This window comes from Notamacropus eugenii, chromosome 1, assembly GCF_028372415.1.
Source record: "Notamacropus eugenii isolate mMacEug1 chromosome 1, mMacEug1.pri_v2, whole genome shotgun sequence".
Lineage (NCBI taxonomy): Eukaryota > Metazoa > Chordata > Mammalia > Diprotodontia > Macropodidae > Notamacropus > Notamacropus eugenii.
This window is the reverse complement of record NC_092872.1, coordinates 223,375,270-223,402,897: the sequence shown is the minus strand read 5'-3', so window position 1 is coordinate 223,402,897 and position 27,628 is coordinate 223,375,270. Positions and strand designations below refer to the sequence as shown.

General features: G+C 38.4%; 1 pseudogene; it reads left to right on the top strand.

Moving 5' to 3' along the window:
- The first annotated feature begins 13,593 nt into the window (after positions 1-13,593).
- On the top strand, positions 13,594-14,322 carry LOC140524636 (large ribosomal subunit protein uL16m pseudogene; annotated as a pseudogene).
- The last annotated feature ends 13,306 nt before the right edge of the window (positions 14,323-27,628 follow it).

The following is a 27,628-nucleotide window of genomic DNA, read 5'->3' as shown; positions in this document are numbered from 1 at the left end:
TTTGTGCAATCTTGCTTATTAAGGAGTTGTTTTATTTAGTGCATCTTTACCTAAATTTGACTAATTGTATTTTTAAGGAATTGTTTTCTTCAATTTTTTGTCCTGTTTCCAAGTTGTTGACTCTCTCTTGCATACCTCTCATTTCTTTCCCAGATTTTCTTATCCTTCTCTTATTTAACTTTTAAAATATTTCTTGAGCTCTTCTAATATGGATTTTTGGGCTTGGGATCAAGCCATATACCTCTTTGAAATTTTGTGTGTGGGTATATTAGCAATGTTATCCTTTTCTGAGTTTGTGTTTTGATCTTCCCTGTCACCAGAGTAATTTTCTTTTTCTTTTTTTTTTTGTTATTCAATCATTTCAGTCATATCTGACTTTTCTTTTTTTATATAATAATTCTATTTATTTTTAGTATTCTATAATCACTACCGTATAACTTAGATTTTTCCCCCTACCTACTCTGCACCTCCCCCCTCCCTCCCCGAGGCAGCACACAATTCTATATAGGATCTACACATATATTTCTATTAAATATATTTTCACTATAGTCATGCTGTGCAGAAGAGCTAAAATGAATGGGAGAAATCATATAACAAAGCAAAACATTATGCACACACAAAAAAAGTGGTCTGCGACATTCTGTGATTGACTTCCATAATTCTTTTGCTGGGTGTGGAAGGCATTTTGCCTTAGAAGACCACTGGGATTTTTTTTAAGTCCTTGCATTGATATTAAGTTTCAAGTCTAACAGAAAAAATCTTGCACACTGTGGTTGTTGCTGTGCACAAAGTTCTCCTGGTTCTGCTCCTTTCACTCAGCATCAGATCATATAAATTTTTCCAGGCCTTTATGAAGTCTTCTTGTTCATCATTTCTTTTACCACAATAGTTTTCTATTATATTCATATTCCATAATTTATTCAGGCTTCTGCAATTGGTGGGCATCCCTTTTATTTCCAGTTTTTGGCCACTACAAAGAGTGCTGCTATAAATATTTCTGTACATGTAGGACTCTTTTTCATTTTTATGATCTCTTGGGCATATAATCCTAGAAGCATTATTGCTGGGTCAAAGGGTATGCCCATTTTTGTAGCCCTTTGGGCATAGTTCCAAACTGCTCTCCAGGATGTCTGGATGAGCTCACACCTCCACCAACAATGAATTAGTGTTCCAACTCTCCCACATCCTTTCCAACATTTATCATTTTCCTGTTCTGTCATTTTTGCCAATCTGATAGATGTGATGTGGTACCTCAGAGTTGTTTTGATTTGTATCTCTCTAATCAAAAGTGATTTAGAGCATTTTTTCATATGATTATAGATATCTTTAATTTTTTCCTCTGAAAATGGCCTGTTCATATCCTTTGACCATTTATCAATTGGGGAATGAATTGTATTGCTGTACATTTAACTCAGTTCTCTATATTCTAGAAATGGGGCCTTTGTCCCCAGGATTAGGTGTAAACATTCTTTACCAATATACTACTTCCCTCTGAATTTGGTTGCATTGGGTTTTGTTGAGCAAAAACTTTTCAGTTTAATGTAATTAAAATTATCCATCTTGCTCTTTATAATGCTTTCTGTCTCTTCTTTAGTAAAAAATTCTCCCATTCTCCATAAATCTGATAAATAGGCTATTCCTTGCTCCTTCCATTTGTCCATGGTATCAATCTTTATAGCTAGATCATGTACCCATTTGGACTCTATTCTTGTATAGGGTGTCAGGTATTGGTCCATGCCTAGTTTTCCCACACTTTTATCCAGTTTTCCCAGCAATTTTTGTCAAACAGTGAGTTCTTATCCCAGAAGCTGGGGTTCTTGGGTTTATCAAAGAGGAGATTGTTATATTCATTGCCTTCTGTGTCTTGAGTACCTAACATATTCCACTTGTCTACCCTTCTGTTTCTTAACCAGTACCAAGTGGTTTTGATAATTACTACTTTATAATACGATTTGAGATCTGGTAGCACTAGGCCACCTTTCTTAACATTTTTTTTTTCATTAGTCCTTTTGATATTCTGGACCTTTTGTTTTTCCAGATGAATTTTGATATTTTTTTATCCAGCTCTAGAAAATAATTATCTGACAGTTTAATTGTCATTCCATTAAATAAGTAAATTAATTTAGGTAGAATTGTCATTTTTATTACATTGGCTCAGCCTACCCATGGTCAACTGCTGTTTTTCTACTTACTTAGATCTGACTTTATTTGTGCAAAAAGTATCTTGTAATTGTGCTCATATAGTTCCTGGATTTGTTTTGTCAGGTAGACTCCCAAATATTTTATAGTGTATACCTTAGCTTTACATGAAATTTCTCTTTCTATCTCTTGCTGTTGGGCTTTGTTAGTAATACGTGGAAAAGCAGAAGATTTGTGTGGGTTTATTTTGTAACCTGCAACTTTGCAAAAGTTGTTTCTTATTTCAAGTAGTTTCTTACTTGAATCTCTGGGATTCTCTAGATATGTCAGCATATCATCCATAAAGGGTGATAACTTAATTTCTTCTTAGCTTATTCTAATTCCTTCAATTTCTTTTTCTTCTCTCATTGCGACAGCTAGCATTTCTAATATCATATTGAATAACAGTGGTGATAATGGACATCCTTGTTGGATGATCTTATTGGAAATGCATCTAGCTTATCTCCATTTCATATAATGCTTGTTGAAGGTTTTAGGTCGATATTGTTTATTATTTTATGGAAAGCTCCCATTGTTCCTATGTTCTCCACTGTTTTAATAGGAATAGGTGTTGTATTTTGTCAAAAGATTTTTCTGCATCTATTGAGATAATCATGTGGCTTCTGTTAGTTTTGTTGTTGATATGATTGATAATGCTAATAGTTTTCCTAATATTGAACCAGCCTTGCATTCCTGGTATGAATCCTACCTGATCATAATGTATTATTCTCATGATAAGATGTTGTATTCATTTTCCTAAAATCTTATTTAAATTTTTTGCATCTATATTCATTAGAGAAATTAGTCTATAATTTTCTGTCTCTGTTTAGTCTCTTCCTGGTTTAGGTATCAAAACTATATTTGTATCATAAAAAGAATTTGGGAGCACTTCTTCCCCAATTTTCAAAAATAATCTATAAAGTATTGGCATTAACTGTTCTTTAAATGTTTGATAGAATTCACTTGTAAATCCATCCAGCCCTGGGTTTTTTCCTAGGGAGTTCATAGATGCCTTGTTCAGTTTCTTTTTTCTGAAATGGGGTTGTTTAAGTATTCAACTTCCTCTTCTGTTACTATGGGCAATTTGTATTTCTTAAAATACTCATCCATCTCATTTAGATTGTCGAATTTATGGGCATAAAGTTGAGCAAAGTAATTTCTAATTATTGTTTTAATTTCCTCCTAATTGGAGGTGAGTTCACCCCTTGCATTTTTCATATTAGTAAGTGGATTTTCTTCTTTCTTTTTTTAATAAAATTGACCAAAGGTTTATCAATTTTATTAGTTTTTTCATAAAACCAACTATTGCTTTTATTTACTAGTTCAATAGTTTTCTTAATTTCGGTTTTATTAATCTCTCCTCTGGTTTTCAGTATTTCTAATTTGGTATTTACTTGGGGATTTCCAATTTGTTCTTTTTCTAGCTTTTTCAGCTGTGTGCCCAAGTCATTGATCTCCTCTTTCTCTATTTTCGGTATGCAGGCATTCAAAGATATAAAACTTCCCCTAAAAACTGCTTTTGCAGTATCCCATAAGATTTGATAGGTGTCTCACTGTTGTCATTCTCTTGAAGGAAGTTGTTGATTGTTTCTATGATTTGTTGTTTAACCCAATCCTTCCTTAGGATTACATTATTTAGTTTCCAATTAATCTTTGGTTTATATTTCCATGGTCTTTTACTACATATAATTTTTATTAAATTATGATCTGGGAATGATGGATTGACTGCCTTCTCCTTTCTGCACTGGATTGTGAGGTTTTTATGTCCTAGTTCATGGTCAGTTTTTGTGAATGTGCCATGTGCCACTGAGAAAAAGGTATATTCTTTTCTATTACCATTCAATTTTCTCCAGAGATCTATCATTTCTACCTTATCCACAGTTTTATTTACTTCCTTAACCTCTTTCTTGTTTATTAAGCGGTTAGATTTATCAAGTTCAGAGAAGGGGAGATTGGGGTTGCCCACTAGAAGAGTTTTGCTGTCTATTTTTTCCTTCAACTTCCCAAAACTCCTCTAAGAATTTGGATGCTGTACCACTTGGAGCATACATGATTGGCTTCATTGTCTATGGTGACTTTTAGCAGGATATAATTTCCTTCCTTACCTCTTTGGATTGGATCTATTTCTGCTTTTGCTTTGTCTGAGATCAGGATTGCTATCCCTGTTTTTCTTACATCAGATGAAGCACAATATATTCTGCTCCAACCTTTTACCTTTACCCTGTGTGTGTATCTTCCCATTTCAGATGTGTTTTTTGTAAACAACTTATTGTTGGATTATGGCTTTTAATCCATTCTGATATCCATCTCCATTTTATGGGGGATCTCATTCCATTCACATTCGCAGTTATGATTACAATCTGTGTATTTCCCTCCATTCTCTTTCCCACTGTCTCCCTTCTCCTCCTCAATAGTTTTCACTTTTCACCACCACCTCCTGCAGCCTTCCCTTCCTTCTTTTAGCCTCCCTCCCTTTCACTCCCCTTTACCCTTACTGATTCTTCCCTCCCTTTTAGCTTCCCCTCCCCTTTCTTCCCCCTTCCCCTCCTACTGCCTATAGAGATACTTAGAATTATATGTTTAATTACGTTTATTGTTCCCTCCTTGAACCAAATCAGAAGAGATTACCTCCCAAACAATATTCATCTTCCTCCTCTCTTTCCCTCTTCTATAATTTTGTACTTCTTCCTGTTATGTAATTTACCATTTTCTGCTTCCTCCTTTTCCCATCTCCTGTTATGATGTCTTCACATTCTTAAATCATATTTTTATCATCATATCATTTACTTTATACTCCTTCCCTCTATGTATATTATATTTCATAATAGATGTACAATTCTCAAGATTAACAGATATCATCTTCCCTTATAGAGAGGTAAACAGTTTGCCCAAACTGAGCAATAAGTTTTTTCCCCCTGTTTGTCTTTTTATCCCTCCCTTGAGACCAGCTTTTCAAGTTTGAATTTTCTATTAACTTCTGGCCTTTTTGTCAGGAAGGTCTGGAAATTCCTTACTTCGTTGAATGATCATCTCCTTGCCTCAAATGTTATGCTGAACTTTGCTTCATAATTGATCCTTGGTTGTAGTCCCAGCTCTTTGACTTACAGAATATTGTACTCCAATTCCTTTGATATTTTAAAGTAGAATGTGCAAGGTCCTGTGTCATCCTGACTGCAGCTCCTTGATATTTGAATGGTTTCTTTCTGACTGCCTGTAGTATTTTCTCCTTCACTTGATAGTCCTGGAATTTGTCAACAATATTTCTTGGGATTTTGAGTTTGGGATCCCTTTTGGGAGGTGAATTCTTTTGATGACTATTTTTCCCTCTGGGTCTAGCACTTCTGGGCAGTTTTCTTTGATGATTTCCTGGAATATGTTGTCCAGACTCTTTTTTTCATCGTGGCTTTCTGGTAGGCAAATAATTCTTAAATTTTCTCTCCTGGATCTATTTTCCAGGTTAATTGTTTTTCCAGTTAGATATTTCACATTTTGTTCAGTCTTTTCATTCTTTAGATTGTGTTTGACTGATACTTGCTGTCTCATAGAGTCATTAGTTTCAACTTGCCCAATTCTAATTTTTGCTTAATTGTTTTCTTCAGTTAACTTTTGCATCTCCTTTTTCATCTGTCCAATTATTTCTTTTCTTTTCTTTTTTTTCTTTTTTAAACTTTTAACATTCATTTTCACAAAATTTTGGGTTACAAATTTTCTCCACTTTTATCCCCTCCCCCCCAAACCCAAGCTTTCTAATTGCCCCTGTGACCAATCTGTTCTCTCTTCTATCATCCCTCTCTGCCCTTGTCTCCATCTTCCCTTTTGTCCTGTAGGGCCAGATAGCTTTCTGTACCCCTTTACCTGTATTTCTTATTTCCTAGTGGTAAGAACATTACAGGTGATCCTAACACTTTGAGTTCCTACTTCTTTACCTCCCTCCCTCTCCACCCCTTCCCTTTGGAAGGCAAGCAATTCAATATAGGCCAAATCTGTGTAGTTTTGCAAATGACTTCCATGATAGTTGTGTTGTATAGAACTAGCAATATTTCCCTCCATCCTATCCTGTCCCCCATTACTTCTATTCTCTTTTGATCCTATCCCTCCCCATGAGTGTCGACCTCGAATTGCATTCTCCTCCCCATGCCCTCCCTTCTATCATCCCCCCCACCCTGTTTGTCCCCTTGTCCCCAACTTTCCTGTATTGTGAGATAGGTTTTCCTACCAAAATGAGTGTGCATTTTATTCTTTCCTTTAGTGGAATGTGATGAGAGTAGACTTCATGTTTTTCTCTCACCTCCCCTCTTTATCCCTCCACTAATGAGTCTTTTGCTTGCCTCTTTTATGAGAGATAATTTGCCCCATTCAATTTCTCCCTTTCTCCTCCCCATATATTTCTCTCTCACTGCTTGATTTCATTTTTTTTTTAAGATATGATCCCATCTTATTCAATTCACTCTGTGCACTCTGTCTCTATGTATGTGTGTGTGTGCATGTGTGTGTGTGTACTCCCACCCAGTACCCAGATACTGAAATGTTTCAAGAGTTACAAATATTGTCTTTCCATGTAGGAATGTAAACAGTTCAACTTTAGTAAGTCCCTTATGACTTCTCTTTGCTGTAAACCTTTTAATGGTTCTCTTCATTTTTGTGTTTGAAAGTCAAATTTTCTTTTCAGCTCTGGTCTTTTCATCAAGAAAATTTGAAAATCCTCTATTTCATTGAAAGACCATTTTTTCCCCTGAAGTATTATACTCAGTTTTGCTAGGTAGGTGATTCTTGGTTTTAGTCCTAGTTCCTTTGACTTCTGGAATATCCTATTCCATGCCCTTCAATACCTTAATGTAGAGGCTGCTAGATCTTGTGTTATCCTGATTGTATTTCCACAATACTTGAATTGTTTCTTTCTAGCTGCTTGCAATATTTTCTCCTTGACCTGGGAACTCTGGAATTTGGCCACAATGTTCCTAGGAGTTTCTCTTTTTGGATCTCTTTCATGCGGTGTTCTGTGGATTCCTTGAATATTTATTTTGCCCTCTGGTTCTAGAATCTCAGGGCAGTTTTCCTTGATAATTTCATGGAAAATGATGTCTAGGCTCTTCTTTTGATCATGGCTTTCAGGTAGTCCCATAATTTTTAAATTGTCTCTCCTGAATCTATTTTCCAGGTCAGTTGTTTTTCCAATGAGATATTTCACATTATCTTCCATTTTTCCATTCTTCTCTCTTTGTTCTGTGATATCATGGTTTCTCACAAAGTCCTTAGCCTCCATCTGTGCCATTCTAGTTTTGAAAAAACTGTTTCCTTCAGTGAGCTTTTGAATCTCCTTTTCCATTTGGCTAATTCTGCTTTTGAAAGCATTCTTCTCCTCACTGGCTTTTTGAACCTCTTTTGCCAATTGAGTTAGGCTAGTTTTCAAGGTGTTAATTTCTTCAACATTTTTTTGGTTCTCCTTTAGCAGGGAGCTGATCTGCTTTTCATGCTTTTCTTTCATATCTCTCATTTCTCTTCCCAGTTTTTCCTCCACCTCTCTAACTTGATTTTCAAAATTCTTTTTGAGCTCTTCCATGGCCTGAGCCCATTGGGTGGGCTGGGACACAGAAGCCTTGATTTCTGTGTCTTTGCCTGATGGTAAGCATTGTTCTTCCTCATCAGAAAGGAAGGGAGGAAATGTCTGTTCTCCAATAAAGTAGCCTTCAATAGTTTTATTTCTTTTCCCTTTTCTGGGCATTTTCCCAGCCAGTGACTTGACCTCTGAATATTCTCCTCACACCCACCTCGCCTCCTGGTCCTCCCAGCCAGCGTTTGGGGACTGAGATTCAAATGCTGCTTCCAGCCTTAGGGCTTTGGGAGGGGGCAGGGCTGCTATTCAGTGTGAGAATTAAGTTCAGGTGGTCAGGTCGGGGCAGGGCCGCCTCTCAGGCTCAGTTCCCTCAGGGGGTTTATGCACAGACCTTCCACAATGGATCCAGGCTCCCGCCCGCTTGGGGAGCCCCGTTCTGCTCCCGCCTCTCAGCTTCTACCTCCCGGGGGAGGCCCGAATCATGGGGGCACCCCACTCCCCTCTCGACCCTCCAAAGAGACTCTTTCACCGACCCTCATCACCTGTGGGCAGAGGAACTTGTGCGGCCGCTGGAGATCCTGTCCCTGAAGCCTGCTGGGATCTGTTTCTCTTGGTGCCGTGGCCGCAGCAGGTCTGGGCTGGGCTGGGCTCCGCATCTGTAGTGCAACGGACCTTTTGCGAGAGGTTTGCAGGTCCCTCTGTGGGTGGAGGGACCCGCATGGCTGCTGGAGGTCCCGTCCCTGAAGCCCGCTCGGATCTTTTCCTCTCAGTGCCGCAGCCGCTGCATGGCTGCCCCAATTATTTCTTTTAAGGAATTATTTTCTCCAGTTAGTTTTTGAACTTCCTTTTCCATGTGTCCAATTTACCCAGTTAGGTTTTGTGCTTCCTTTTCCATTTTTTCAATTTTCCTTTTTCAAGAGACATTCTCTTCACAGAATTCTGTTTTCATACTTCTGAAATCATTTGCCAATTTCTCTTCTATTTCCTTATTCTGCTGTTCCAAGAGAGCTCTTTGTGCACGTGAGCAGTTCGTACTCCCTTCTGAAATTTCAGATGAGAGTACAGTCTCACTACTGATCTCTTTGGTATTTGTGTTTTGGTCTTCTTCCCCATAGAAAGATTCTATGGTTTTTTTTCACCCTTGTTTTGTTTTTTCTTGCACATGATGGTGATTGTGTGTTGTGGCTTTGGTTCTTTCAGTTAGAAGCTGTAGAACTTGGTGTTGAAATGACTGGTGTGAAAAACCTAAGGGCAGGTGTCTTATTATCTTTTTGTTTTGTGTTTCCTGGATCAGCCCTGGAGCTAGCTTGTTAAGTGTGGGGGAGGGGTGGTCTAGTCACAAGAGATCTCCTCAGCTGAGCTGAGGCAAAGGCAAGCTCAGGGGTTGGTGAGCCCAGTTGTTCTACTGTCTTTCCATTTTCCCTGGAGTTCTGAGGCACCCCTGTGTCCTAGTGCGAATTTTCACTGCCCTGGGGCCCCTCTCCTTACAGTTCGCCTCTGCCACAGTAGGAGGAATCCCCCTTAGCTATTTTCCTAGCCTGTGATGATATGAGACTGTTTCCCCCCTTGGCTGTTCCCACTGATCCAGGATTTTTCTGGTGAAATATTTTATGATTCTTTCGAGGTCAACAAGGGGGAAGGAGAGAACATTTACTTATCACTCTGCCATCCTGGCTCCTGGAAGTTAAAGAAGGTGACTTACAGAAGTTTAATCTGCGGGCTGAAAGTCTCAGGACCTGCTTTGGCTGATATCTGGGACTCAGTGGCTGTCACTCACTCAGCTCCATTGGTCTCTTACCCTGGGCTACCACTTCGCAGTATTCCTGCTGCTGCCTCAGGGCTCCTGGCAGCTCTCCCACTCCATTACATTGGATGTGCTGCACTGTGTGCTGCCCATAGTAATTTTCTATGGTTAGTGTTCATTTTGGTTTTTTTATCATGATATTTGCCTATTTTCTGACTTTTAATGTTGATTCCTGCTTCTGGGGCAGAGGGGGCAAGCTTCTTGTTGGTGGTCACTAACTTTGTATACTGAGGACTCAGGTGCTGGTGGCTTGATTATTGTGCTTTTGTGATCCAGCCTAGTTACACTTGTTGTTCCCTGATTTCTAGCACCAGCAATTTGCTTTCTGTACTGGGGCTGGAGTTTTCACAGTTGGTCTGCTGTGCCACTGGCCTGCTGAGCCAGAACCAAAGGGCCTCAGTTGTCCATCTGTGCTGTGGCTCCTCTATCATATATTTACCTCTTAATTGTTACCTGTTTATGTTTTATATAAGTTTACTATACTGACTTCCTGGGTATGAGAGGTCGAACTATCTAGCTCTTTTGCCAGTAGCATCTGACATAGGTTTGCACATGTAATAGGCATCAAGTGAGAAAGTCGACCTATAATCATAGAGGCTATGATAAAACTAAGCGATATTGTTGTCTCTGATCATTCCTTATATGACCATGATATTGGGGAAATATTATTTCAAAATGCAAAAGGCATTGAACTTAGAATCATGGTGGAAGGGGTGGGAAACAACTTTGAATTTTCACTCTGCTCTTTATTCATTCTGTGATCTTGGGAAAATCAGTGAATTCTATCCTGTAAATATTTAACATACTATTGTGCTAAGAAGTGGAGATAAAAATATAAAAATGAAAAAATAACTATCTTTGAAAAGTGTCCATTCTATCATGAGAATAGACAGTCTTTGTAATTTCATGTGTATATGTTTTTAGACTGAAACTGAGATTTTATTGGTATAGGCAATTCTCAGTGAGTAAATATTCTCCACCCAAGAATGATTGGTATCTTTCCACTCCTTATCATCTTCGGGAATGGCCTAAAATATTGAGAGGTTAAGATTCAACTCAAACCATTCCAGTGATCATTTATTCAGATCCTATGTGTGCCAGGAACTTTGCTATGTTCTGGGAATACAAATGATAAAAAAGACAGTCCCTGCCTTCAATGATCTTATAGTCTAAATGAGGAAACAACACACAAAAGGAGGTAGAAAAGTCAGGGGGATGGGACACCAGGAGGTACCTGATCTGGGGCATCTTCTTATATGGACTTAAAACAAAATGGAGCAGCAGATATAAAGTGGAGTAATCTGAGTTCAATTTCTGCCCTCTATAAAGGGAGGTGTTGGGACTAGCTTGCAACTGTGCCCTCTAGCCTTCCAAACAGAGGGGGAAAGGAGACTGAGGGAGATGGAGTTAATCAAGGCTTGAGTTAGAAGCTTGTTGGTGAGTTTAAAAGTGATTAGCTTATCCTGAAAGGGGCATCTTGTTGGATGGAGTTGAAACCAGACAGAACACCAGGTGCAAAGTGAAAAGTTAAGAAATTTGAATATACAACCACTATATTTGATAAATGAAAATTAAACTAAAGTCACTCTGACTCTGAGGTCTGCTCTTTACCTGTTATGCAATGTTTCTTTTTACAGATTAAAATAATGCAAGGCAATATGAAGGAGAAACACGAACAATTAGGGACAAAAGAAGGTTTTATGAAATATGTAGCTACTGAAAGGACACTTGAGGGAAAGTATGGATTCTGAAAGGCAGAAGATGAAATATTAGGCATATGGGACTTCACCTCTCTGGCTTCAGTTTGCTTATTTGACAAACTGAATCCAAGAGGTTGGACTCTAAGACCCCGGGTGGGTAAAGTAGAGTACCAGACTTAAAGTCAGGAAGACCCACTTTCAAATTCTACCTCAAACAGTGTGATCCTGCTAAGAAAAAAATATATAAGTATTTCTTTAGGACCTATGATGTGCTAAGCATTTTACAAATATCATTTCATTTGATTGGGTTCACAAGCATTCACAAGAACCCTGGAAGAGAGATCTTTGAGAGATCCCTTTCATAGTTAAAGAAATAGGTGCAGACAGGTTAAGTAAGTCCAGTTAAACTCTGTTTGTCTCAGTTTCTTCATCTGTGCCCTGGGTCATCTGTCCTTCCAGATCGCCTCCGCCACAGTAGGAAGAATCCCCCTTTGCTATTTTTCTAGCCTCTGGTGTTATGAGACTATTTGCCCCCTTCTGCTGTTCCCGCTGATCCAGGATTTATCTGGGGAAATATTTTATGGTTCTTTCACTGTCATCAGGGGGGAGGAGAGAGCATTTACTGATCACTCCGCCATCCTGGCTCCCGGAAGTTCTAGTAGGTGACTTACCAAAGTTTGGTCTTCAGGCTAAAGGTTTCAAGGGCTGCTGCGCTGATATCTGGCGCTCAGCGCCTCTCACTGGCTCGGTTTGGCTTGTCTACTGCTCCGCTGGTTTCACCCACCACTCTCGGGCTTCTCAGGTCCCTTCCACCCTGCTGCGCTGACCACGCTGCGCTGTGCGCTGGGGGTTTACCCCCGTGGAATAGATCCTTCCCGTGGACCTTCCAGTCTAACCTGGGCTCCAAATCTGTCAAAGTCTGTCACCCACTGGATTCCACACCTCCAAAGTTTGGTCAGATTCTCCTTTCAGAGGTATCCAGAGGAGTTTGTCCAGGAGCTTAGGTGAGTCGTTGCTTTCACTCCACCATCTTCCAGTTTCTTCATCTGTAGAAAGAAAGAGTTGGATTTGCTGGACTCTGATATGTCTTCTAGAACTAAATATATGATTCTACATTTATTGGAAAAGATTACATGTACCCTCAGTAAAGGCAAATGTTTATAATCTCAGCAAGATTTTCTAGTCAGTACAATTGTTATGGTTTGGTATTTTTCCTACCCATTTTCCCAAATAATATGCATTATTCACCCAGGTTGTATCTTCATTTTGCATAGGATTTTTACTGCTCTACAGGCCTTCTTCTGTTTTATAGACTGGCAATTTTAAAACTTTGAAGTTTTAAGGGTCTGTGTTTTTATGTTGCTATTAGGGCACATCTGATAGGGAGTGAGGGTAAGGTGGGAACATGTTAGTGGGGTCAGGCCTCAGTACTTCTGTTAGTTTCTGGTATCATTTAGTTTCAATTCACACTTCTAGAGATGCTGTTTTACATTTCCCTTTTTACAAAAAAAAAAAAGGTGTTTTTCATATTTCATGAATTCCAAATGTATTGCATGTAGTCATACAGATTAAATCATAAAGAGATGCTATTTACTGTCTGGATTCATTACACGTAAAACAGAGAACACTGCAGGAAAATGTTCACAAGTATTTGTTACATGAATATCAGGCATTTCAACATGATAGGTTGTCCTATATGCCATAAAATAGGCATTGACCTAATCAACATTAAAGAAGGCAGAGAATAGAAATGGGGTTAGTATCAGAAGCCTACCATTCCCCACTCAGCTCATGCTTCTGGGAACAGAATTAGTATAGAAAATTCATATGACAGTCACAATGATCTAATATCCCTGAAAGGCACCTCATGGCATTAAAATCTTCAAAGAACTCTACATATCTTTATAGAAAAAGTTTTATATAACTTGCATTTAAATTGAATTTTTCCCTTTAACTGATCTTCTATTGGCTATATACCTGCATTTGTCAAAATACTCTGGCAAAAGGTAATTTCTTCTTTGAGGCTAATATACTATATGACTTTTGTATTTTCTTTTGCTAATCCTTTCTTCATGTCAAGGTGAATTATTATATTTTTTGACCAGGTCTAACAGAAAAGTAGAAACCATCTGATGTCCATTGACTTGTTCCACCATGAGTCTTGCTAAAACATAATTTTCCATGTCACTCCTTGGTGACACATCATTAAGGGGAAAGCATACATGCAGGTAAAGAATGACACCAAATCTGTCGTGGTGGCACCCTGAGAACTCGCTGATGACAGGCAGCTGCGTCCTGGGCCTCGGCTCACGTTTGACTCTGTTTTTGGTGACCCAGGCAGACTCTGGCTCGAAACCATGTGGCAGCTGGTGGAGTGCGCCAGCACTCCAGTCTTCAGCATGCTCCCTTCAGGTCCTGGAGCTGCCCAACCCCTCAGTGCTAGCATGAAGACCTTCCTCCCAGTACCCACCTATGGTGTTTCTATTCCTGATAAGCCCAAACTCAGGTTTGTTGATGAGATGCCACTTGTGCCAAAGGTGAAGCAGTAACCCAAGAATCTGAGTGACATGCAAGGGCCATCCACTGAAGCCACCGACTTCATGGAGGATAATTTTGGTATCCTGTCACTAGGTGGCGTTTATCTCCACTGGGGCCATTTTGAAATGATGCCCCTGACTATCAACCGTACCTTGGACACCAAGAATATGTTTGCCATCTGGCATGTGCCAGGCCCTTACAAGCCCATCACCCGCAAGAGTATGGGCTAGTGCATGGGAGGCTGCAAAGGCGCCATCGACCACTATGTGACAGCAGTCAAGGCTGGCCGATGCGAGTTTGGTGAGGTGGAACCCTTCCTTAAGCAGGTGTCACATAAACTGCCCTTCCTAGCCAAGCCTGTCAGCCAAGAGTCTCTGAAAAAGATGCATGAGGAACAAAGGGAGAGGGAGCTCAACAACCAGAACCCCTGGACCTTTGAGCGCATCACCAAGGCCAGCATGCTGGGGATGAGGAAGGTGGTGAGTACCTATGACCTGACCTATAAGGGCCACTACTGGGGCAAGTTCTTCTTGCTTGAACAGGTCTAGTGACCTCAAGACCAGGAGCAGGTGTCAAGAGAAGCTGTCCCACCTCCTCTTACCTCCAGCTTCTCTGAGCCTCCCCCTCCCCCCAAGATGAATGGAGGGATCTCATGGTGTGTATCACAGAGCATCAAATAGAGTTGGTTCTACGGAAGTCCTCTCCCCTTTAAAGGGACTCTGGAAATACCTAAATGACTTCTTTTGGGTCCTTGCCTCAGAACCAGAGAGACCTGGATCCAGTTCCTCCCCTTAATACACACTAACTTTGTGTCTCCAGGCAAGACATTAAAATGCTAAGTGCTCTTGGAACCTAGAAGACATGCTGACCACATTGGTAGTGGGAGCTTCTTCACCAAAAAGGGGTCTTTAGCCCTGTTTTTGTAAGTCTTGAACCCTTTTGAAATTCACGGTTCCCAGGTCAAGAACACTTGCCCTATATTTTCCCTATCCCTTTGAGACCATCAGTTTGTGGAAATTGCCTTCCAGTATGCAGCTTAATAAATTTTCTGTAATTTATAGTCATAAAAAAAAGAAAAAAATAGAATGACACCAAAAAAATGGGAAAGTAATCATAAACTCAGGCAAAGTGTTATCAAAAGCAAATTGAATAAAGCAGATAAACAGGGAAACTACACAATGCTGATGTACAAACTATAATACTAATAAGAGTTAAAGATCTTCCTCACCCATTAATGGACCTGCCCATTAAAGGAAGTTTGATTAGGGGAGATGGTTTTTTTGTTGGAAGGCCCATACCTCTTGTTGATTTCTAATGAGGCACTGGTTCTTAAGGGTTGTGATGCCCTCTGGCTCTGAAAAGTATATAAATACTCTGAACTGAGGTTTTACTTTGGGACTCACTCATCCAAAGTGCTTGTTTGGCCAGAGGAGACTTTGGGCAGCAGCTCAGGAGCCTCCCAGCTTTGAAAACCCAGATGTTGGTACTTCTCAGGGTCTCACATTGCATCCTTGGTCATCTCCAGTCATCCTGGACCCAGATGGCTCTGGAGAAGAAAGTGAGGTTGGTTACCTTGCACAGCCATCCCTCATTCAAATCAAAATCAACTGCAAGACGTCATCATATTGATGTCATTGTCCTCTTAGAGAATGAAGGACAAATACAACACATACAATAATTTTGTGTGTATGTAATGATCAGATAGTTGCATCTGTTTGTTGATCTGTGATGTATGTATTGCTTATGGTAAAACAGTTGGAAGCCTTATCTATTGATTTTTATTTCTCTCTATTTTCTGTGAATTTCAAAGTGTTGACTTTCCTCCCTGAACTAAGTGAATGATATATGTGCTTGATTAAATTAGGTTGTTGAACCCTCAAAAGCTGCTTTCCTTTTAGAAAAGCAAATCTAAGTACCTGTGCAGAAGGTCCTGCTGTGTATGTCATGGTCTTTGCTGTTACAGTATCACAGGCAAGGAATTAATATTAACATAGCAATTATTAATTGCTGGCAATGGACTTGATGGTAATTGAAACCATTGATACTGGATCATATAAAAATGTTCTCAAGTCATTCTTATCTGAAAACTTGGAATATTAATGAGCGATGTGGACTTTCTCAGAGACAGTTCAATGGATCAGAGAATAAGCTCTGAAGCAGGAGTCAGGAAAACCTGAGTTCAAATCTGACCTCAGACGGTCACTACCTGTGTGACTCTGAGAAAATGAAAATAGACTAGGCCAATTTAGAGGGGGCAGAGCCAAGATGGCAGAGTAGAAAGACTACCCTGTAGAAATTCCCCCACATTGCCCATAAAATACTTGTAAAAAATGACTCTAAACAAATTCTAGAGCAGTAGAAGCCAAAAAACAAAAGACTGAAGGAGATTTCCAGCCTAGGAGAGCAGAACAGCCAGGAAGGCCAACTTTTGGAAGGTCTACCACACTGGGCAGCAGAGGGCAACTCAACATGGGCTGCATGGCATGGCAGGGACAAGACCCAGAGCAGACTTCAGGGAACACTGGGAGTAACAGTTCCCAGATTGCTCAACCCACAAATGCCACAGGCAGCCTCAAAGATCAGTGGGAGGTCTCCTTCACCAAGGAGAGGGCAGTGTAGTCTGGATGGCCAGCAACAGCCACTGAAAGGGCAGCATCCATTTTTGGAGACCTCAGTCAAGAGCCCCTGGGGGAACTGAGCCACTTATCTGAATCTCAACCCTGAGCTTGGACCTAAGGTGAGGAGGAACGCCAGTGTGGTGGAGCTGGAGGCAGTTGTAGAGAGGGAATTCTACTTGCAGAGTCAGGGCAGAAAAGTTGTTAGTTGCTCCCAAACCAATGCACAGGCTAGGAGAGGAGTAAACTCCTCTCCCCTAATTGTGCCATCTTGGAGGAACTGAGAACTTACAGGTCCACAGAGTATACCTTCCTCTTGACAAAGAACTCAAAAGTCAAGTAACTGACTGGGAAAATGTAAAAAAAAAAAAAAAAAAAAGGATAAAAATGAGACTATAGGGGGTTATTTTCTTGGTGAACAAGTATTTTCTTCCACCCTTTCAAATGAGGAAGAAAAATGCTTATAGTCAGAGAAAGACATAAATGTCAAGGCTTCTGCATTCAAAACCTCCAAAATACATATGCAATGATCTCAGGCCATGGAAGAATTCAAAAAGGATTTTGAAAATCAAATAAGAGAAGTGAAGGAAAAAATGGGAAGAGACATAAGAGAGATGCAAGAAAATCATGAAAAGCAAGTCAGCAACATGCTAAAGGAGACTCCAAAAGTGCTGGAGAAAATAGCACCTTTAAAAATAGGCTAATTCAACTGACAAAAGAGGTCCAAAAAGCAAATGAGGAGAAGAATGCTTTCAAAAGCAGAATTAGCCAAATGGAAAAGGAGGTTCAAAAGCTCACTGAAGAAAATAGTTCTTCAAAAATTATAATGGAGCAGATGGAAGCTAATGACTTTATGAAAAACCAAAAAATTACCAAAAAAAAAAAAAACCCAAAGAATGAAAAAATAGAAGATAATGTAAAATATCTCATTGGAAAAACAACTGACCTGGAAAATAGACCCAGGAGAGATGATTTAAAAATTATGGAACTACCTGAAAGCCATGATCAAAAAAAAAAGAGCCTAGACATCATCTTTCGTGAAATTATCAAGAAAAACTGCCCTGATATTCTAGAACCAGAAGGCAAAATAAATATTGAAAGAATCCACAGATCACTTCTTAAAAGACATCGGAAAAGAAAAACTCCTAGGAATATTATAGTCAAATCCCAGAGTTCCCAGGTCATGGAGAAAATGTTGCAAGCAAATAGAAACAACTCAAGTATTGTGGAAATACATTCAGGATAATATAAGATCTAGCAGCTTCTACTTTAAGGGATCAAAGGGCTTGGAATAAGATACTCCAGAAGTCAAAGGAACTAGGATTAAAACCAAGAACCATCTACTCTGCAAAATAGTCATTCAATGAAATAGAAGACTTTCAAGTATTCTTGATGAAAAGACCAAAGCTGAATAGAAAATTTGACTTTCAAACACAAGAATCAAGAGAAGCATGAAAAGGTAAACAGGAAAGAGAAATCATAAGGGACTTTCTAAAGTTGAACTGTTTACATTCCTACATGGAAAGATAATATTTGTAAGTCTTGAGATTTTTCTCAAAATTTGGGTAGTTGCAGGGATTATACACACACACACACACACACACACACACATGTATATGTATATAGACAGAGAGCACAGGGTGAGTTGAATAAGAAGGGATGATATCTAAAAACATAAAATTAAAAGGTGAGAGAGGAATATATTGGGAGAAGAAAGGGAGAAATGGAATGGGGAAAACTATCTCTCATGAAACAGGTAAGAAAAAGCTTTTTCAATGGAGGTGAAAAGAGAGGAGTTGAGAGGGAAAAAGTGAAGTTTATTCTCTTCACATTTGGCTTAAGGAGGGAATAACTTGCTCACTCAATTTGGTATGAAAATCGACATTACACTACAGGAAAGTAGGGGAGAAGGGGACAAGTGGGGTGGGGGGATGATAGATGGGAGGGCAAATGGGAGGAAGGAGTAATTTGAAGCAAACACTTTTGGGGAGGGACAAGGTCAAAAGAGACAATATAATAAATAGGGGGCAGGACAGGATGGAGGGAAACATAGCTAGTCTTACACAATATGACTATTATGGAAGTCTTTTGCACAACTACACATATATAGCCTATATTGAATTGCTTGCCTTTTCAGTGGGGATGGGTGGGGAGGGTGGATGGGAGAGAAGTGGGAATTCAAAGTATTAGGAATGAATGTTAAGAATTGCTTTTGCATACAACTGGGAAATAAGAAATACAGGTAATGGGGTATAGAAATCTATCTTGCCCTACAAGAAAAGAGAGGAGGGGATAAGGGAATGGAGGGGTGTGATTGAAGGGAGGGCATATTGAGGGAAGGCGTAATCACAATGCAAGGGGTTATGGTGTTGGGGGAGGGGAAAAATGGGGAGAAAATTTGGAGTCACAATTTTGTGGAAATGAATGTTAAAAACTAAAAATAAATAAATGAACTTTAAAAAAAGAACAGGCCAACTTCCTTTACATTTTTTTTGTCATTAATTATGTTGATATTCTTGACGTTGTCTTTCCCAATTCTATAAAATATTTTTTTGTGGTTTGATTAGTAAAGCTCGAAATAAGTAAATTAATATAGAAAGAATTATCATTTTTATTATATTAGCTCTGCCTACTCATGAGCAATTTTTAATTTGCCCATTATTTAGATCTGACCTTATTTGTATGAAAAATGTTTTGTAATTTTGTTCATGTAGTTCCTGGATGTATCTTGGCAGATGGATTACCAAATATTTTATGTTGCCTACAGGTATTTTCTATAGAATTTCTCTATCTCTTTCTGCTGTGTTTTGTTGGTAATATATAGAAATACTTACAATTTATGTGGATTTATTTTATATCCTGCAACTTTTCTAAAGTTGCTAATATTTTCAAATAGTTTTTTTAGTTGATTCTCTAGGATTCTCTAAGTATACCATCAATCATCTGCAAAGAGTGATAACTTTGTTTCTTCATTGCCTTTTCCAATTCATTCCATTTCTTTTTCTTCTTGTATTGCTAAAGCTAACTTTTCTAGTACAATATTGAATGGCAGTTCTTATAATGGACATCCTTATTTCACCTCAGATCTTATTGTAAATGCTTCTAGCTTTTCCCTACTACATAGAATGCATGCTGATTGTTTTAAATAGATGCTACCTATCATTTTAAGGCATACTCCATTTATTCCCATGTTCTCTAGTGTTTTTTATTAGGAATGGATGTTGTATTTTGTCAAAATCTTTTCTGTATCAATTAAGATAATCATATGATTTCTTCTAGTTTTATTATTGATATTTTAAATTATGCTGATAGTTTTCCTAATATTGAACCTGCTGTCATTCCTGATATAAATTACATCTGGTCATTGTGTATTACTAGGTTTATGAATTGCTATAATCTAGTTGCTCATATTTTAATTAAAATTTTTTCATCAATATTCATTAGAGAAATTTGTATATAATTTCCGACCTCAACAGTGTTTTGTTTCTGCCTACCACTTCCCCTCATCTGCCCTCCCTTATGTCAGCCCTCCTCCTCCTTTGCTTAATCTCCTCCCCTCCTACTTCCCTGTCAGAGAAGATAGATTTCTATATTCAATTGATTATCTATATTATTCCTTCTTTGAGCCAGTACTTATGAAGGTAAGATTCAAGTGATGTCCATCACCCACTCTCCTATTTTCCCCTCCACTGTAATAGTTCTTTCTCACTTCTTCATATGAGATAGTTTAACTCTTTCTACCTCTTCCTTCCTTCTGCACCCTTTACCTCTTTGTCATACAACTTCTATTTTGTCATTCCCTCATACTTACCTTATATTGGAATAATTTGTGGGTATTCCTTCTATCTGTGTTGCTAGTGATAAAATTTTTAATATTTACAAATATTATCTTACCATGTATGGAGATAAATCTTTTTAGCTCCATTGAATCTATTATGTTTTCTTTTCCCTTTTTACCTGTTTATGTATCTTAGAGATTGATTTTTTTAATTTAGTTTTGGTGTTCTCTTTATGAATGCTTGAAATCGTTTTAATTCATTGAGCGACCACTTCTCCTCTTGCTGTGTTATTCTTAATTTTGCAATGTGATTCTTAATTGTAGTCCTGGCTCCTTTGCTCTCCAGAAAGTCATGTTCTATGACCTCTAATCCCTTAATTTTGCAGTTGACAGATCCTGTGTGATCCTGATTATGACTCCCTGATATTTGATTTCTCTCTTGCCATTTGTATTTTTTCCTTGACCTGATAGTTCTAAAATTTGGCTATAATGTTCCTTGAGGCTTTTATTTTGAGATCTCTTTCTTGAGGTGATAGGTGGATTCTTTCAATACCATTTTTCTCTCTGGTTCTAGGACATCAAGTAGTTTTCTTTGATAATTTCTTGAAAGATGCTGTTCATGTTCTCCTTTTGACTATGCTTCTCAGGTAGTCCAATGATTCTGATATGATCTCTCCTGGATCTGTTTTCCAGGTCACTTGTTTTTCATATGAGTCATTTTAAATTTTTTCACATTATATTATTCTATAGAGTTTGTATATATCATGATGTATCATAGTCATTAGCTTCCACTTGGTCAATTATAAATTTTAAGGTATTATTTTTCTCAAAGAGCTTTTGTACTTTCTTCTCTATTTGGCCAATCGAACTCCTTAAGGAGCTGTTTTCTTCATTGGACTCTTGTTTCTCTTTTTCCTTTTGACCGATTCTACTTTTTAAACTGTTTTCCAAACTGTTGACTTTTTAAAACTTTAATGCATTTATTTATTTTCAGTTTTTAACACTCAATTTAACAAAATTTTGAATTTCAAATTTTTTCCCCATTTGCCCCCCCCCCAACCTCACCCCAGGAAAGTGTGTATTCTGATTGCCCTTTCCTCCAATTTTTCCTCCCTTCTATCAGCCCCCACTACTTATCCACTTTCCTTCCATTTTCCTGTAGGTTAAAATATATTTCTATGCCCCATTGTCTATATATCTTATTTTCAAGCTGCATGTAAAAACAACCTCTAACATTCATTTTTAAAGCTTTGAGTTCCACATTCTCTCCCTTCCTGCCTCCACACCCACCCTCATTGAGAAGGCAAGCAATTTGATATCAGTTATACATATGTGGTCATGCAAAAGACTTCCATAACAGTCATGTTGTAAAAGACTAATTATATTTCCCTCTATCCTGTCCCACTCTCCATTTATTCAATTCCCTCCTTTGATCTGTTCCTCAACAAAAGTGTTTGCTTCTGATTACCCATTCTCCCAATTTGACATCTTTTCTATTTTATACCCCCTCTCTTATCCCCTTCCCCCCTGCTTTCCTGTAGAACAAGATAAACTTCCAAACCCAGCTGAGTGTGTATGTTATTCCCTCCTGAAGCCAATGAATGAAAGGATCACTTATTCTTTCTGATTTTCCCCTTCTTCCTCTCTGTTGTAAAACCTCTTTGTTGCATCTTTTATGTAAGATGATCAACTACATTCTACTTCTTCTTTTCTTTTTCTCCTAGTACATTCCTCTCAACAAATACACACATATATACACATATATGCATATAAATACACACAGCTACATATAAACATCTATATATGTGTGTGTGTGTGTGTGTGTATAAATATATATATATATATATATATATATATATATATTCCCTCCAAATATCCTAATACTGAAAAAGGTCTCATGAGTTTCAAATATCATTTTTTCATGCAGGAATGTAAACAGTTCAACTTTAATAAGCTCCTTCTGGTTTCACTTTCCTGTTTAACTTTTCATGCTTCTCTTGATTCTTGTATTTGAAAGTCAAATATTTTATTAGCTTTGATCTTTTCAACAAGAATACTTGCTTGGAAGTCTTTTATTTCATTGAGGTTCAATTTTTCCCCCTGAAGTGTGATACTCAGCTTTGCTGGGAAGGTGATTCTTGGTTTTAATTCCACCTCCTTTAACCTCTGGAATATCATATTCCAACCCCTCTGATCCTTTAGTGTAGAAGTTGCTAAATCCTGTGTTATAGGGATTGTTTTTCCATAGCACTTGAATTGCTTCTTTCTGGCTGCTTGTAATCTTTTTCTCCTTGACCTGGGAACTCTGGAATTTGGTTGCAATATTCGTAGGAGTTTTCCTTTTGGAATTTCTTTCAGGGGGTGATCAGTGGATATTTTCCATTTCTATTTTACCCTCTAATTATAGAATATCAGTACAGTTTTCCTTGATGATGTCTTGAAAGATGATTTGTAGGCTCTTTTTTTTGATCATGGCTTCTTGTAGTTCAATATTTTTAAAATTATCTCTCCTGGATCCATTTTCCAGGTCAGCTGATTTTCCAATGAGAAAACTCACATTTCTTCTTTTTTATTATTTTGTTTTTTAAAAAATAATTTCTTGATTTTTCATAATGTCATCAGCTCCTATTTGATCAACTTTGATTGTTAAAAAATTATTTTTTTCAGTGAACTTTTCAACCTTTTTTTTCGTTTGGTTCATTCTGATTTTTAAGGCATCCTTCTTCTCATTGACTTTTTGGACCTCTTTTGCAATTTGGGTTAGTAGAATTTTAAAGGTATTATTTTCTTCAGTATTTTGAGGGGGGGGAGGTTTCCTTTAGCAAACTATTGATGTGTTTTTCATGATTTTCTTGCGTATTTCTCATGCATCTTCCCAATTTTCCCTCTACTTCTCTCACTTCAGTTTCAAAATCCTTTTTGAGATCTTCCATGGCCTGAGACCAATTCATATTTTTCTTAGAGGCTTTGGATGCAGGATATTTGGCTTTGCTGTCTTCTTCTGGCTGTATGTTTTGATCCTCCTCATCACCAACGATGAAAGAAAACACCTCTTCATTAAGAAAGTAAGAATCTATAGTCTGTTTCTTTTTTCCCTGTTTGCTCATTTTCCTGGCCAATTACTTGACTTTTGAACTTTGTTAAGTGAAGGTCTCCAGAAGCACCCTCCACTTCAGCAGTGGCTGCAGCTGCCCTGGGGCTGCAGTAGAAGCCAGACCAAGGTTGTAACTGGGGCAGGACCATGCTTCCCTCCCAAATATGTGACAGACTGTTCTCACTGACCTTTGAAGCTGTCTTTAGCTTTTATGAGTTGAGAAGTCTGAAATCCACAGCAGCCACCTGAAATTCAGTCCCCAAGAGCCTGCTCCTGCTCTGTCTGCACTGGCATAATCCAAGCTGAATTGCACTCCACTCCCATCCTAGTATGATAGACCCTTGCCTTCAACTTTCCAGATTGTCTCAGTTTGGCAATTTGCATCAGACTGTCATTTTGTGCCTTCTGCTACTCAAGAATTTAATTACAGATATTTTTAGAGGTTTTTTTGAGGGCCTGTGGGGGAGAGCTCTAGCTGGTCCCTGCTTCTACCCTGCCATTTTGACTCTGCCCCAGTTGATTTTTTTAAGTAGTTCTTTTTTAAAAATATATTCATTTTATTTATTTTTAATGCTCTACAATCACTACGACAAAATTTAGATTTTTTTCCCCCTACCTACCCCACCACCACCCCCCTACCTCCCCAAGACGGCATACAATTAATTCTATATAGGATCTACACATATGTTCCTATTGAATACATTCTCATTATAGTCATGCTGTGTAGAAGGACTAAAATAAATGGGAGAAATCATATAACAAGCCAAAACATAATACACACACACACACACACACATACACACAAATAAAATGATCTGCTGCATTCTGTGATTGAATTCCATAGTTCTTTCTCTGAATGTGGAAGGTATTTTGCCTTAGAAGACCATTGGGAATTTTTTTTTTTAATGTCCTTGCATTGCTATGAAGATCCAAGACTACCAGAAAAAACTCTTGCACACTGTGGTCATTGCTGTGCACAAAGTTCTCCTGGTTCTGCTCCTTTACCTCAGCATCAGATCATATAAGTCCTTCCAGGCCTCTCTGAATTCTTCTTGCTCATCATTTCTTATGGCACAATAGTATTCCATTACAGCCATATACCATAATTTTTTTAGCCATTCCCCAATTCATGAGCATCCTCTTGATTTCCAGTTTTTGACCACTACAAAGAGTGCTACTATAAATATTTTTGTACATGTGGGCCCCTTTCCCATTTTTATGATCTCTTGGGGATACAGTCCGAATATACTACAGTACTAATATACTACAGTCCCAATATACTGCATCCCTCTGAATTTTGGTTGCATTGGGTTTGGCTGTGCAAAAACTTTTCAGTTTAATGTAATCAAAATTATCCATCTTGCACTTCATAATGCTTTCTATCTCTTCTTTAGTCAAAAACTCTTCTCTTATCCATAAATCTGATAAATACACTATCCCTTGTTCCTCCAGTTTGTCCATGATATCAGTCTTTATACCTATATTGTGTACCCATTTGGACTTTATTCTTGTGTAGAGTGCCTAGTTTTCACCACACTGCTATCCAGTTTTTCCAGCAATTTTTGTCAAACGGTGAGTTCTTATCCCAGAAGCTGGGGTTCTTGGGTTTATCAAACAGGAGATTGCTATATTCATTGCCTCATGTGTCTTGAGTACTTAGCATATTCGACTTGTCTACCCTTCTGTTTCTTAGTCAGTACCAAGTGGTTTTGATAATTGCTGCTTTATACTAAAATTTGAGATCTGGTAGCGCTAGGCCACCTTCCCTAGCATTTTTTTCATTCGTCCCTTTGATATTCTGGACCTTTTGTTCTTCCAGATGAATTTTGATATTATTTTATCCAGCTCTACAAAATAATTATCTGATAGTTTAATTAGTAAGGCACTAAATAAATAAATTAATTTAGGTAGAATTGCCATTTTTACTACACTGGCTCATCCTACCCATGCAACTGATGTTTTTCCACTTTCTTAGATCTGACTTTATTCATGCAAAAAGTGTCTTGTAATTGTGTTTCTATAGTCCCTGGGTTTGTTTTGGCAGGTAAACTCCCAAATATATATATATATATATTTTGTGTTTGTTTTTATTTTTATATTTTTAATTATTTTTTTCTTTCTTTCTTTCTTTCTCTCTTTCTTTCTTTCTTTCTTTCTTTTTTTCTTTCTTTCTTTCTTTGACATTCATTTTAACAAAATTTTGGGTTCCAAATTTTCTCCCCTTTTACCCCCCCCCAAACACCAAGCATTCTAATTGCCCCTATGACCAATCTGCTCTCTCTTCTATCATCCCTCTCTGCCCTTGTCTCCATCTTCTCTTTTGTCCTGTAGGGCCAGATAACTTTCTATACCCCTTTACCTGTATTTCTTATTTCCTAGTGGCAAGAACATTACTCGACAGTCATTCCTAACACTTTGAGTTCCAACTTCTTTACCTCCCTCCCCACCCTTTCCCTTTGGAAGGCAAGCTATTCAATATAGGCCAAATCTGTGTAGTTTTGCAAATGACTTCCATAATAGTTGTGTTGTATAGGACTAACTATATTTCCCTCCATCCTATCCTGTCCCCCATTACTTCTATTCTCTTTTGATCCTATCCCTCCCCATGAGTGTCGGCCTCAAATTGCTCCCTCCTCTCCATGTCCTCCCTTCCATCATCCCCCCCACCCTGCTTATTCCCTTATCCCCCACTTTCCTGTATTGTAAGATAGGTTTTCATACAAAAATGAGTGTGCATTTTATTCCTTCCTTTAGTGGAATGTGATGAGAGTAAACTTCATGTTTTTCTCTCACCTCCCCTCTTTATCCCTCCACTAATAAGTCTTTTGCTTGCCTCTTTTATGAGAGATAATTTGTCCCATTCCATCTCTCCCTTTCTCCTCCCGTATATTTCTCTCTCACTGCTTGATTTCATTTTTTTTAAGATATGATCCCATCCTATTCAATTCGCTCTGCACACTCTGTGTGTGTGTGTGTGTGTGTGTGTGTGTGTGTGTGTGATCCCACCAAGTACCCAGATACTGAATAGTTTCAAGAGTTACTAATATTGTCGTTCCATGTAGGGATGTAAACAGTTCAACTTTTATAAGTCCCTTATGACTTCTCTTTGCTGTTTACCTTTTCATGCTTCTCTTCATTCTTGTGTTTGAAAGTCAAATTTTCTTTTCAGCTCTGGTCTTTTCATCAAGAATGCTTGAAAGTCCTCTATTTCATTGAAAGACCAGTTTTTCCCCTGAAGTACTATACTCAGTTTTGCTGGGTAGGTGATTCTTGGTTTTAGTCCTAGTTCCTTTGACTTCTGGAATATCCTATTCCATGCCCTTCAATCCCTTAATGTAGAAGCTGCTAGATCTTGTGTTATCCTGATTGTATTTCCACAATACTTGAATTGTTTCTTTCTAGCTGCTTGCAGTATTTTCTCCTTGACCTGGGAACTCTGGAATTTGGCCACAATGTTCCTAGGAGTTTCTCTTTTTGGATCTCTTTCAGGTGGTGTTCTGTGGATTCCTTAAATACTTATTTTGCCCTCTGGTTCTAGAATCTCAGGGCAGTTTTCCTTGATAATTTCATGAAAGATGATGTCTAGGCTCTTTTTTTGATCATGGCTTTCAGGTAGTCCCATAATTTTTAAATTGTCTCTCCTGGATCTATTTTCCAGGTCAGTTGTTTTCCAATGAAATATTTCCCCTTATCTTCCATTTTTTCATTCTTTTGGTCTTGTTTTGTGATTTCTTGGTTTCTCATAAAGTCATTAGCCTCCATCTGTTCCATTCTAATTTTGAAAGAACTATTTTCTTCAGTGAGCTTTTGAATCTCCTTTTCCATTTGGCTAATTCTGCTTTTGAAAGCATTCTTCTCCTCATTGGCTTTTTGAAACTCTTTTGCCAATTGAGTTAGGCTAGTTTTCAAGGTGTTATTTTCTTCAGCATTTTTTTGGGTCTCCTTTAGCAGGGTGCTGACCTGCTATTCATGCTTTGAGTGCATGTCTCTCATTTCTCTTCCCAGCTTTTCCTCCACCTCTCTAACTTGATTTTCAAAATTCTTTTTGAGCTCTTCCGTGGCCTGAGCCCATTGAGTGGGCTGGAATACAGAGGCCTTGACTTCTGTGTCTTTGCCTGATGGTAAGCATTGTTCTTCCTCATCAGAAAGGAAGGGAGGAAATGCCTGTTCACCAAGAAAGTAGCTTTCTGTAGTCTTATTTCTTTTCCCTTTTCTGGGCATTTTCCCAGCCAGTAACTTGACCTCTGAATATTCTCACACCCACCTTGCCTCCTGATCCTCCCAGCCAGTGCTTGGGGTCTGAAATTCAAATGCTGCTTCCCAGCCTCAGGGCATCCGCGGGGGTGGGTCTGCTATTCAGTGTGAGA